The sequence below is a fragment of the Poecilia reticulata genome, chromosome 3, assembly GCF_904066995.2.
Source record: "Poecilia reticulata chromosome 3, P_reticulata-male-v2, whole genome shotgun sequence".
In the NCBI taxonomy this organism is placed as follows: domain Eukaryota; kingdom Metazoa; phylum Chordata; class Actinopteri; order Cyprinodontiformes; family Poeciliidae; genus Poecilia; species Poecilia reticulata.
The window spans coordinates 27,490,999-27,503,292 of record NC_088832.1 but is presented as its reverse complement, the minus strand read 5'-3'; the positions used below and the strand labels follow the sequence as shown (position 1 = coordinate 27,503,292).

The window sequence follows — 12,294 nt, the reverse complement described above, 5'->3', positions numbered from 1 at the left end:
TGGCACCTCCCAAGCTGCTGCCGCTGCGTTCGGATCTGCACCTCGGCTTTGCTAATAGAGCATGCAGGGAATCTGGCGGAGTGCAAAATGCTCGGAATATGCTTATAATTAATCATAGTAACCTTAAAATCAGAGGTTAATGGTAAATTTGTAATAGCAACCACTTGTGTCATGTAATTTATTCTTATCAGAAAGCACGCATATCTCTTTGATCTTATTTTAACTACTAAAACTTTGTTTGCAAAAGAAAGTAATGCACTACGATAATTCATATTATAGGAATTTCTTTTTCCTGACTACTAACTGATTTGTGATGCATGAGTGTTTGAACTTTGCATTGTGAGATTGTTGTTCTTTTGATGGACTCATTGGGCTTCTGACAGATACTTTAACCAGGTAACAGGAAAAATAGCTCAAATTGCAGCCACTGAGCCACATGTGTTTGTCGGTGGTTGCCCTTGTATATATCAGAGTCGTCATTTCCTCTTCCAGTCGAATGCCTGAATGGCTGAATATGACTTTCTTTGTCTGTCTTTTTCTTCCCTTTATAGCAAAACTGGAACTGTTTGGGATTTTTTTGGAAAACCACACTCTGATGAACATCCTGCCTGAGCCGTTTAATTGTGGCTGTGCCATTTTGTGCACGAGCTGTGCCTTTTTAAGACTTGTTTATGCAAAAGCATTCAAACATTGATTTAAGCTTCGTTTTCGTTTTTCTCCTTTCTTTGGAAGTTTAAATGTTTTTGCCTATAGGTTGTGTTCTAATGGATTTATAAGAATTGATTCCAGCAATAAGTACAGTGCCATTTAAAAGTATACATACCTCTTAATTTGATCACATTTTGAGCCGTCCTAACCACAAAATTGTATGCATTTTTCCAGGATTATGTACAAGAGTCCATGACAAAGAAGTGTATAATTCTGAAGCAAATGGAAAATGTTTTTGACTTCTTCTATCAGGCTATCATATGCAGAGACTAAACTTTACCCCTTCTTTGGAAAATACTGTAGCTCAAGGATAGTCAAATTACATGCAGAGTGTCTGAGAACAGCAGTTTTCAGGCTTGCCTCAGTTTATCAGGTCTAGATGTTGACTGAACCATTTTAATAAATTAATATGAGTGGATGTGAATCATTGCATTGCAAGCCGTCTATTCTTGTTGCCTTCCTAGAAAGTGAATCCTTGTCCCAGTCTCTTTTGTAGCCTCAGATATTTTCTATGATTCCTCTGCCTTTATCCCCCTCCATCTTGACATTAACTTGGACAAACCTCCCTGTTCCTATTGAATAAAATCATCCGATTTGCATGATTCCTCCACCACCATGTTTAACCATTAAGACAACGTGCTCAGAGTGATTCACAATGTTGGTGTTCAGGTCAGATGTTAGTGCATGTTAGATGTTAGGGTTAGAGTGAGAGTATGTTCTCTACGCTCCTTCACCCTGACGTACCTTCCTTGGTGGGGGGGGCGATTTATGTTTTCGCATCCACCTGAATAATGTGTAGTTGCGCCCCTTCTTATAGCAAACTTCTAAAGGGGAAATTCCAATTTCAATAGTAAGTTTCTTTTTGCTTAGTATGACTAAGTTTTTCTGTCTATAAAGTCTTCCACTTGAGCTGTTGATGTTTTCTGCTCTTCTAGAGTTATCGGTGATATTTTTGCTGTTTCTCTTGGGTCTTTCATCTTAGGTGGATGGCCATGTCTGCTTGTTTTTGGATGATGAATTGAACATTTATAGCCAGATCCCCCTTGAAAAGGAGATTCTTAATGTATCTGAAGGATTTGAGGAGAACATTTGAACTTGTGTTTTGTACTTTTTGAGGTAGTTCTCACTCAAAGAACATTATTATTATTATTATTATTATTATTATTATTATTATTATTATTATTATTATCATTTATTTTATTTCATGCTTCTTTATGGGTTTGTTGAAAAACCTGATAAACCATATCTTTAGGACATATGTGAAGCTGAGTACCGAGACACAGTAATGATTCTCTGCTGAAGTATGTTGTATAAGAAGTGTGTTTATAACACAGAAGAAGAATAAATCTTCCGGATGAATGTGAAGGAAGCTGTGATGCTGTGGTATGAGAAAGATGAGACACACGTTGAGGGAAGATCATTTTCTACATTACCTTCAGCCATCCAAGCTAGCAGGGTAACAAACACTTTTACTTACTTACATGATTTGTTGTGTATTTTAATTTGACTTCATTACCCAAAGGGCTCGAAACAAAACTTTTCATCATTGCTGGTTACAAATGGCTGCAAACCACCATTTTGAATATATGAAGAGACACCTCAGTCACATCTGAGGTTAAATATTGACCTATATAACGACCAGGAGTCGCTCAAATGTCTCCTGTGGCTGCACGCCTTTGTCTTTCTCTCTGCCAGCTTGTGCTTGTAATTGAATTGTAAACAACACCCACACTGTTATTATTTACTGCTGCTCAAACTATCGGAGCAGCCACCGGAACAGAGCGCTGAGTCTTGTTGACGTGCTACCTAAAAGGCAGGGAAAACAATATACGGCCAGCTCATCCATAAGTCATGGCATTTGGCGCAGCAGCGGTGCGCCCAGCAGAAAAGGAGCTTTATGAATGGCAAGAGTCTGTGAATGATAACGGTCATTAATATGTCCATTGAGGGTCACCACATTCATGCCACATATCAAATCCCCTTTGAATGAGATCAGTTCCCTCCTGTCAGAGCCCATTAGATCCGTCCCACAGCCCCAGTGGCCAGCTGACAGGGGAGAAACTCTAACCCCAGCCTAGCACCATTAACATTAGAAAATGAGCAATCAGCTGGAATGAAGCTCAAGAGGGGAGGGGGAGGATTCCAAACTTTGGCTACAGGAAATCCAACATTAAATGTTAAGACATATGGGAATCTTTGAAAATACAACTAAATGACTTTACTCACAAAACGCTTTTCTAAGTTAGACAAAAGCTTTGTAGCTGAGTCTCCTTTAAACACTGCAGAACCCAAGAGTTTCCTCTCCACAGACAATGTTCAGGCTACTCGTACAAAATTGCGTTGAACCTCTTTGACTTTGCGAAATAATTGAGTTAAAAGACTCGATAAAACATTAATTAGCTTAGCAGTCTGGAGCAGATAACATAGATAAAACCCTATGTAATTCATATTGATTAGAATATGCACATTGAGCGTAACCTCTTAAGACAAGTTTTCCTTATTAAATGGACACAAAGCCGAGGTCATTATTCGTACAAAGAAAGATCGCTTTAGATTTTATCTTTTCACATAAAAAGGTTTGATTGGATTTCTTTCTGAGGAAGCTGCACAATCTATTTTATTCAGGTTTGATTATATTACCTCTTAATTAGTTTGTATATTGAGTAGAACAGGCCTTATTGATTTGAGGTGCATTCATTTGCATTGCAAAAATCCCCTTTAATCCAATATAATCTCATCCTTACTCAAACAGAAGAGACTGCGTCTTTGAGTTGCTCTTGTTTTGCAACTTCTTCCTCTTTTGCTCATCTCTGCTTAAATGTGATCTTTTAGTAGAAATTATACAGTGTTCTCTTAGTAAAATAATATTCCTGAATCCGGCTGTTTAGTTGCACTCAATTTGTGTGTTTCATGTGGGTTACGTGCATGTTGTGTGTGGTAATTTATACGTCGGATGTAATAACAAGCTGTAGTATTTTCATGTGGCTGTGTTGTGGGCTTTAATTTGGAGGTGTTTGGCTGAGTGATTGGCGTCTGTAGGTGTTGTGTGTAAATCTGCTGCTGAACACCCGCGGAGCCTGTGGAACCGTGTCAAACAGAAATCGGCGTTGGAGGCGTCAAATCCCTCCCACCGGCTCAGCGCACAGCAGCAGCCTGAACAATTCTCTGTAATTAACCTCACCTGAACTTTAATGGCCCACCTCCGGGACTGAGGGCCCCGGCTGTGTAAAATTACTGTCACACGTGGAACCAAGGGGTAGCCCAGCCGCAGCGGGTGTGTTCCACTCAGACAACTGAGAGGGAAATAGACCCCTGTGTAACACCTAATACCACCAACACAATGTCAAGAGTGTTTTTGTGGCTGTGTGAAAGGGGGGTGGGCAGTGGTTTGTAGGTGCTCAAGCTCAGAGCAGCCGCAGTCTGATATTAAAATCTCTATAGTTTTCTGGAGATAATTGACCCCCACCAACTCGAAAGGGCTTTAAACAAAAAATGTCTGATGTTTTGTTGAAGTTTCTGTTTTTATTTTCCCTCTTTTTAGATGTTTGAAAAAATTAAAACTGATTTCATTTGTCCTTTGTCGATGGTTTATTAAATAAACATCCAACTAAGAATAACTTCATAATGCAATAAAATAAAGCTTCATATTGAAAAAACAATATGGAGCATATTAAAAGTGGATTTAATATGCTCTTGTATGCTTCTTAAATCAACTTTTAAATTTTTTTTGAATGTTTTTTAATGAGGTGAAGATGTTACTTTATAATTTTAACTTCAATAAAAAACTAGATAATTTCAACAAAGTTGCACTGAGTGATATGCTCAATCCTGATGCTATTGTAAAATAAGTGGAGTAATATTTTACAGTCAATTGTGTCAAAAGATACCTTGAAATCCAGTGTTGTATAGTAACGAAGTAAAAACACTTCACTACTTGAGTATATTTTGGAGTACTTCATACTTTCCCAGAGTATGAAAATTTTTGATAACTTTCACTTTTACTTCACTATATTTCCGAACTTAATTGCATATTTTTACTCCGATACATTTTCAATGTGTGGTTTAGTTACTCGTTACAAAAAAAGCGAGAGAGAGAAACACTAGTGTTTTGACCCCACCTACTGATCGACTGCAACAAAGTCGGACACAAATGGAACCCCATACGACATGAACCACATATGCATATGTGGTTCATGTCAGAAGCTGGTTCAGTTGTAAAGCAGGTTAAGTTAACCTTGTGGTATAGGTAAAGTACCTCATTTTCTTAACTAAATGATGCCTGCAGGTATACCCATAAGCAGGTTTAATTTTTCCTGCACTTGGTTGTGTACATTATTTTAAGTGTATTTGACAAGTTCACCAAAATATAAAAAATGTAATTCAAACTGCATTTGCCTTGTTTTATTTTTTTACTTATACTTTTCATTACATTACTTGAGTACATCCATTTTTACAGTAATTTCCATACTTGAGTACAAGACGTTAACTTTAAGACTTTAACTCGAGTAACATTTCAGTCAGTGACTTGGACTTTTACCAAAGTCATATTTTGGAGAGGTACTTATACTTTTACTTGACTCTTGAGATTTCAGTACTTTATACAAACACTGTTGAAATCTAACAGCATCAACTGGGTGATGTTGAACATACTTACTGCAGTATGAATTTAGTTTGCTATTTTAAACAAAGCAGTTTCAGCACTGGGGTCTACTGTAAAACCAGATTGAAAATACATTTGAATAAAAAATCCATGAAATCTCAACAATTTAGCGCAGAGTGAAAATTAGGCTCAATCGTGCCTCAGACCAGCCCTGTTAATTTGCACTCTGGCTCGTTTGTTTAGAGAGTCTGGTTTGTTCTGGCAGTTGTAAATGTGCAATCAAAATGTGGAGCGGATCAAAGAAATGTACTCTCATCCACCTACAAGCATAAGTCTTGGCCAGCTTAAAGTGAACCAAGTGCAGGAAGTAGACTGCAATGCATGGCATTGTGGGTAAACACAACCAAAACAAATGTTTTTGTAGCAAGATAGCTGAGAGAAATGGCTTGATGCAAGACTTGGAGTGAGGATGAGGAAATGTAAAGGCTGCTGGTAAGCACTCACAAGAAGAATTGCATTTTTAAAATGATTGGCTTCAGAATAAAGATTCTGGGATTAACCTGAAGAGTAGAGACGGAAAAAAAACCCTGACAGTTAAAAAGAAAAATATACGACACGTTGATATGTTTGGAGATAGTTGCAGTTTAGGAGAACAGGAACTTTTTCATAGATATGAAACATAGACATCAATTTTTCATCAATGAAAATGATGAAAAATCTTTTTTTTTTTTCTCAGGTGAGGAGGAGAATCAGACAAACAAACTGTCTTTTCATCACCATAGTTTTTTAATTGTGTATTTATTCACATTCACTTTGCTGCTATAAACTGTCAGAATCAATATCTACACAAAGTGATAACTGTCTAGACTTTTACAAGAATCCAATGTCAGGTTTGTTTCTGCTTTCTTTGCCAAACAACATAAAATGTAAATTTTATGTAGAAATTTTATTTTACCATTGAAATGGTAAAATCAGTTACAATAGAGGATCCGTATGATTAGGTTTTTGCATTCCACCTTTGTGATCCATTCTTTTTTCACAAGCTCACTGTGACATATCTGTCTACTATTCCTTGTACTTTACCGGAAATTTTCTTTAAACTGTTGAATCTTTGTAATGCCATTTCACAGAACAAAAGCCCTGTTTGCTACAAGTTTATCTTAAACATACTTTTAATGTAAAAGATGCAATACTCAACCAGTGGGGAAATTTTGAGTTGATAACCAAGTCACATGCAATTTAAAATGTATTATTCTAAAATACAATATCCAGCAAACTTGGTGAAAATTCACTTTCAGCCAGGGTCTTTGTCATCTTCTCTGAGCCACTTCAGTAAGCTCAACTCAACAGCTGTATGCAGCTACCGAGACATTTGGCAGTGTGAAGATTTAGAAGTCCGACAGTGATCCCAGTCCTGTGTGCGGCACGTCTGATCCCCCGGCTCTGGTGAGGCAGGGCTGATTTCTGGTGGATACAGTAATCCTGAAATGATCTGGCTACTCTCAGAGCCCACAGACAGCAGGTTACAAGCAGAGAAATGTGTGTTCACATGCACATGGAGTGTAAAACACAGAGAAAGGTGAGTCACCGTCTCTATCCAGAGATCAAACACTTCCCATGGGTTCTACTTCACCATCAGGCCAGATGTTTTCATTTTATCAGCTCTCCGCTACCTTTTGAAAAGGAAACGTTGAAATGAAGGGTGAGAAGTCTGAAAACCCTTACTTTTCTGAATCATGTTAACGTGAACTTTATTGTAACATCTCATATTTCACACTTCTTCCTCATGGAGAACATTTATGTGTACTCTATGCGTTCTTAAGAAGATCCTACTCTTTCCAACACTTCTCCTCATCACAGCAATGCTTATTTATTATGCCATTTACAACCATTCTTAGGAGCTTTGAATGGTGGCATGGGACATCAATCCTTTAATCCTGGAAATGTTCAAGTGGTAGAAGCTGACTTTGAGTCTTTCTCCTTAACTAACTTCCTCTGCCCACTATGCACTATGATGTGATAATTTCTTGTATTCACTGTAGAGATCAGCTCAACTTAAATCTCGGGGGATATTTTATACATTGCATTAATCTGATTGCAATGAAGAAAAAGTGATGATACTCATTTTTTAACTGATATTTTGTAGAAACCCATTTTGCTATAATTTCAGCATTGAATATTCTTTGCTATGAATGTCATCACACTACAAGTTGACTCAGCAAAATCCGCCCACAGTTTCTAAATCCTTCAGGTAGTGAGATAAATCTTCATATCCCCCCTCTGGTGATCCTACAATTTTTCTGTCAGATTTAGATATGAACTCTGGCTGGCCCATTTCAAAGTTTTATTGTTTTAGTAAAGCTATATTCTTTTGTTGATTTCAGCTCACTGTGATGAGAAAATTGAAATCTCCTTAACGTTCTTTTTCCTGAGAGACGCCGACTTTTTGGGCGCGTCTCAGGAAAAAGACGCCCAATCTCAACGTTATCTGGAATTGTTCATAATAGAATGTAGAGAGAAAAGCTTTTAAAAAAATGTACTGCTACCGTCACCTGAGAGGCACCTTTGCATGATGAGATTTAATATTTTGTAAACTCTGCTCTACAACTTTTGCTAAGCGATGTAGAAATCTCAGCAAAGTATTACAATTAAGTTTTATTTCTGTTTTTTCAGATTCCCTGTAACTCCTGTTGAGTGTGAAGATGAAGACTAAATGCTGACTAAAGGTACTGCAACAAAGTATTAACTTGAGGATGTGCAAACGTATGCAACCAGGTTATTTTACATTATTTATTCTTTACATTTTTCTTCCTAAAATATCTGCATGTGTTCAATATGCAGATCTTCAAAACAATTTTTAAAGCTAAAAATTGTTTTGAAATTGGATATCAAGGTATAATTTTGGTTTACATGAATAATTCATCTCATTTCAACAAGGATGTGTACACTTTATTTACTGTAAATAAGAATGAATACATTTCTGCTTAAAAATGCTAATATATTTTAATAGCTAATATTTATTTTTATTAGTCTTAAAGTTGGAAAAACAAATAATTGTGAGAAAAAATAAAAATAATCAAACCTGAAAATGCAGATTTCTACATTTATCAACACATCCTTGTATTTGTACTTGTAATGAAATAATTATGTTTGTTTTATAGATTTTAAATTTTTATGAGCTGATCAATTTGAGTGCAGCATCACAAACAGGTCTGTCATACACATCAGCCGTTTATGTAAAGAGACAGGCTGACACTTCTGCGCACACACACCCACACACACACACACACACACACACACACACACACTGAGCCCCTGTCACCCAGTGGCTGCTGCAATATCCCCCGAGCCTCTATCTGTCTGCCACTCGCATGAAGGATAAAGAGACAGGATGTGGAGCGGGGCGGGAGGGGGCTCCGGCCTTCGACTGAATGCTCCATCAATGGGCTTATTTTCGTTACAGCCAAACAAATGTGTCACTCCAATCATCACACGGCTGATTTTATCCTTCTGTTACTGTAGCTCCACAAGCATTTCCTTTTGTGAGCGCTCGCTCCTGATAATCCCGCTCTGACAAAGGGGCCATGTGCCGCCACTGAGTTCCATGACCAAAAATGTAAAACTAGTCGTTTCCACTTACATACTTTCTCAGTGATATCATACATAATGAAAGAGTGTTTGTAAGCACTTTTGCATGAGTGACTCCTACAATCCCATACGGTGAACTAGATAATAACAGGTATTTAGTGGGTTGTTGGAATCCATGTTTACGTAGATTGTTTGCATCCAAGTTATTTTTTTTTCTTTTAAAAGTTATTGATAACTGCAAACACTCAAGTTGCTTTTATTATGATGAAGGAAATGAGGCTGTTGTGTGTGGTGCACAAGCCTGTAGGACTAATTGAACAGACTGAAAGGAGTTTACAGAGGTTCAGCTCTCATTGGGGCAGGGCCTCGATATTTTCAGCTGGGCCTTCTGAACCTGAGAAACTCCTTTATTCCGCCCTTCACTTGCAGACAGACTCCAGATTTACTGGGTCTTCCTGTAAATGGGACAGGGAATCTTTTTTCTTGGCCCAGCCAGACTCCATGTGGGCTACAGCAGGACCTCACCAGGTGAAAACAGGATACAAGGTATACAGCTACTTTTGTAAAAAAAAAAAAAAAAAAAAAACACACACACACAGCGGCAAGTCTGCAGCATTTTGAAGTCTGGAGGCCAAGTTTAAAAATTATACTGATCATAAAAAATGTTGATGTATGCTGCTTATAGTTGTAGGTTTTTAGAAAAATATGACAAAAAGCCAGAAACAGTGCCATGCATATTATTATGCTTCACCACAAAATGTTTTTGTAAACTTTCAGCTGGCGTTATCTTTAATTATTTAAAAAAGAAAAAATTTTTTTTAGCTAAAATAATTTTTTATCACTCGGCTTAAATAAACAAATTTTACCAAGTTGGTGTTCACTGCATGGTGGTGTCATTAATTATCAGATTTGTATTATTTTTTTTAATTAGTTAATATTATTGCATAAAATAACAGTTTAACATCAGGTACTGATATAAATTGCAGAAATGCAGCACAGTTTCTCACAGGCCAGTTATCAATCTAGAAATGTCTGAGTTTATTAACGCTCAAATTTCAACACAATATCTTTTTAATACACCACTGTTGAAAATCCCTTTACTTTGATAGTAGGTGATCCAAATTTTCTGTGGTTACACAAAGAAAAGAATATTACAACCCCCCCTCCCTTACCTGTTACTGCGCACTGCCAATCAGCTGGATGATAGCTGGTTGTTAGTTAAAACAAAGTCAGATTTGGACATTTCTAGTTGTAACTATACAAAGAAAGGAAGTGGAAACCATTTTTGTTTTTTGATGAAAAGCTTTTGTCATCAATGAAAGTGTAATAATTCTTCTAAAGTTTTAATTATGTAGAAATTCTGAACTTATAGAAAAAATCCCCCTATAGAGTTAGCAGTTAGCAACACAAGCGCATAAGCTGATTAATTGTACTTGTGTAAAGATATATAGAGTAGAAAAGATAAGGCAAACAATATTCTGTGCAACAAACTGAAAATATTTGCATGTATTTGATATTTTTGCTTAAATCTATACATAAATTATATATATTGAAAATAAATGTTATACAAAACTTTATTACGACTGTAACAATATTCTAAGTATTATCTAGCAGCAGTAACAGTAATAACTTGTTGGATTGCTTTGGGTTACATTTTTACTCAAGCGTTTTGTAAAATGACAATACTTTGTTTCACACACCCGTGTCTTAATGAGTTTACAGGTTAAAAATAATTTAATGAAGTCCTTTTCCATTTCTCAATATACTTAAAACGACTTACATTTCTGGTAGACACTAAACTGAGCAACTCCTTTTGTCTCTTTTGCAAAACATTCATTTTAATTCAAAAATATACCAATTATGCAGACATAAGTGTTTATTCTTGCCTCTGTCTGTGTGCTACACCCTATATTTCCATATTCATTACCATGTCTGTCATAATGAGGCAAAAACCTCTTCCTGCTCTTTCTTCCAAAGGCATTTCTGACAGACTATGGACTCGAGTCATCATCGATCCAAGGTGGAGTCGCTGTGGTTGCCTCTCAGAACATCGAATTGACCTGGCTGCAGCTCACCAGTTCAGTGTCGCGACCCCTGTGGCCTCTGTCGCAGCAGGTGCCTTTGCTCAGACGTGAAACTGAGCCGCAGTGTTAAGGATACACAGGGATGTGATACTGTTGAGGCAATAGTAGTACATGGGCGTATTTGTGTTGCTGACAGTTTCATACCCTCCAAATTCAGCAGACCGTAATGCATACTGTTGTCCTGACAAAAAAGATATACTGTATGCTCAGATTGAATTTAAGCACATTTTGCTGTCTGTTTGAGGATATGAGACCCAGTTCAGATGTCCATCCATCACCTCACTGCGTGACGTGTGGCACAGGTCTTGTGTGTGATCCTTTTGAACACGGTATCAAGTGAACACTAACTTGCAGCTGTGGAGAATGGGGAGACGTGGTGTGGAGAAACGTGCCAGAGTCATAATCTGCTGTCTCACTTAGCAAGAAGCGTTCCCTCCTCAGACGGACCTGTTGGGCCATTTCGGCAGCTTGTAAACACAGCTCAGTCTGCGTGTAAGCTGTCATTTCAGCTCCATGCTATCTGCTTTATAACACCTTTGAAAATGGCAGTGATGGCTGGAAAAAAAAAATCAACAATTGGCACTGAGCTGTGCTATGCTGTGTTGGGCAAAAACAAAAGCAACGAGCTGAGAAACAAGAAATAACAACAGGGGAGTTCTGAATGATCTGAAAGGCAGCGTAAACAAGTCCAACTGCACTGAATTAAAAATAAAGTTCAACATAATCACTGAGCATGTGTTCATGTGTTTATAACCCAAATTGGAATTTACACAAAGCAAAAATGGAGTTTTCTGAGTTTAGGCTCTGATCTATTTATAAGGTATTTGAGAAATTTAGGTCACATCTACAATTCAGTGGTGTAAAATAAAAAGGACTTATTCAAACAGTTAATTCTGGTTAATTTATTTTGACTTTATGTTTACTTTTAATATGCAGCCATACTAAAACTTTACACTTTGTTTAATACATTTATGTTTAAAATATTTACAACCCATTATTTATAAGAATATAGTTTCTATTCAAAGATTTGTTAGCCCTGTTTTCAGTTTCTGCATTAATATAATAATACCGTGTTAATGCACCAATAATTTGGCAATTTTGACTTTATTCAAAAAAATATATTGCAATGCAAGAAACAGGACTTCATTTGGTGGCATGTTTTCTTATTTTGTTTTTAGTGCAATTGTAAAAAAGTACAACAGGTTTAAATTAGAGGGTTTCATGAATTTTGTATGTAATTAGGGTTTTTGAAGTGTTTTTTTTAGTTTTTCACAAACCTTTCCCAGGGTTTTTGCTACCTCTTAAAATTGTTTT

General features: G+C 36.9%; 1 long non-coding RNA gene across 1 annotated transcript; it reads left to right on the top strand.

The window, feature by feature from the left end:
• Positions 1-2,039: 2,039 nt before the first annotated feature.
• LOC103462651 (uncharacterized) lies at positions 2,040-11,711 on the top strand. Its single transcript, XR_533367.3, has 4 exons — positions 2,040-2,164; positions 7,982-8,034; positions 9,326-9,442; positions 10,874-11,711. It is a non-coding gene; the product is annotated as an uncharacterized LOC103462651 (long non-coding RNA).
• The last annotated feature ends 583 nt before the right edge of the window (positions 11,712-12,294 follow it).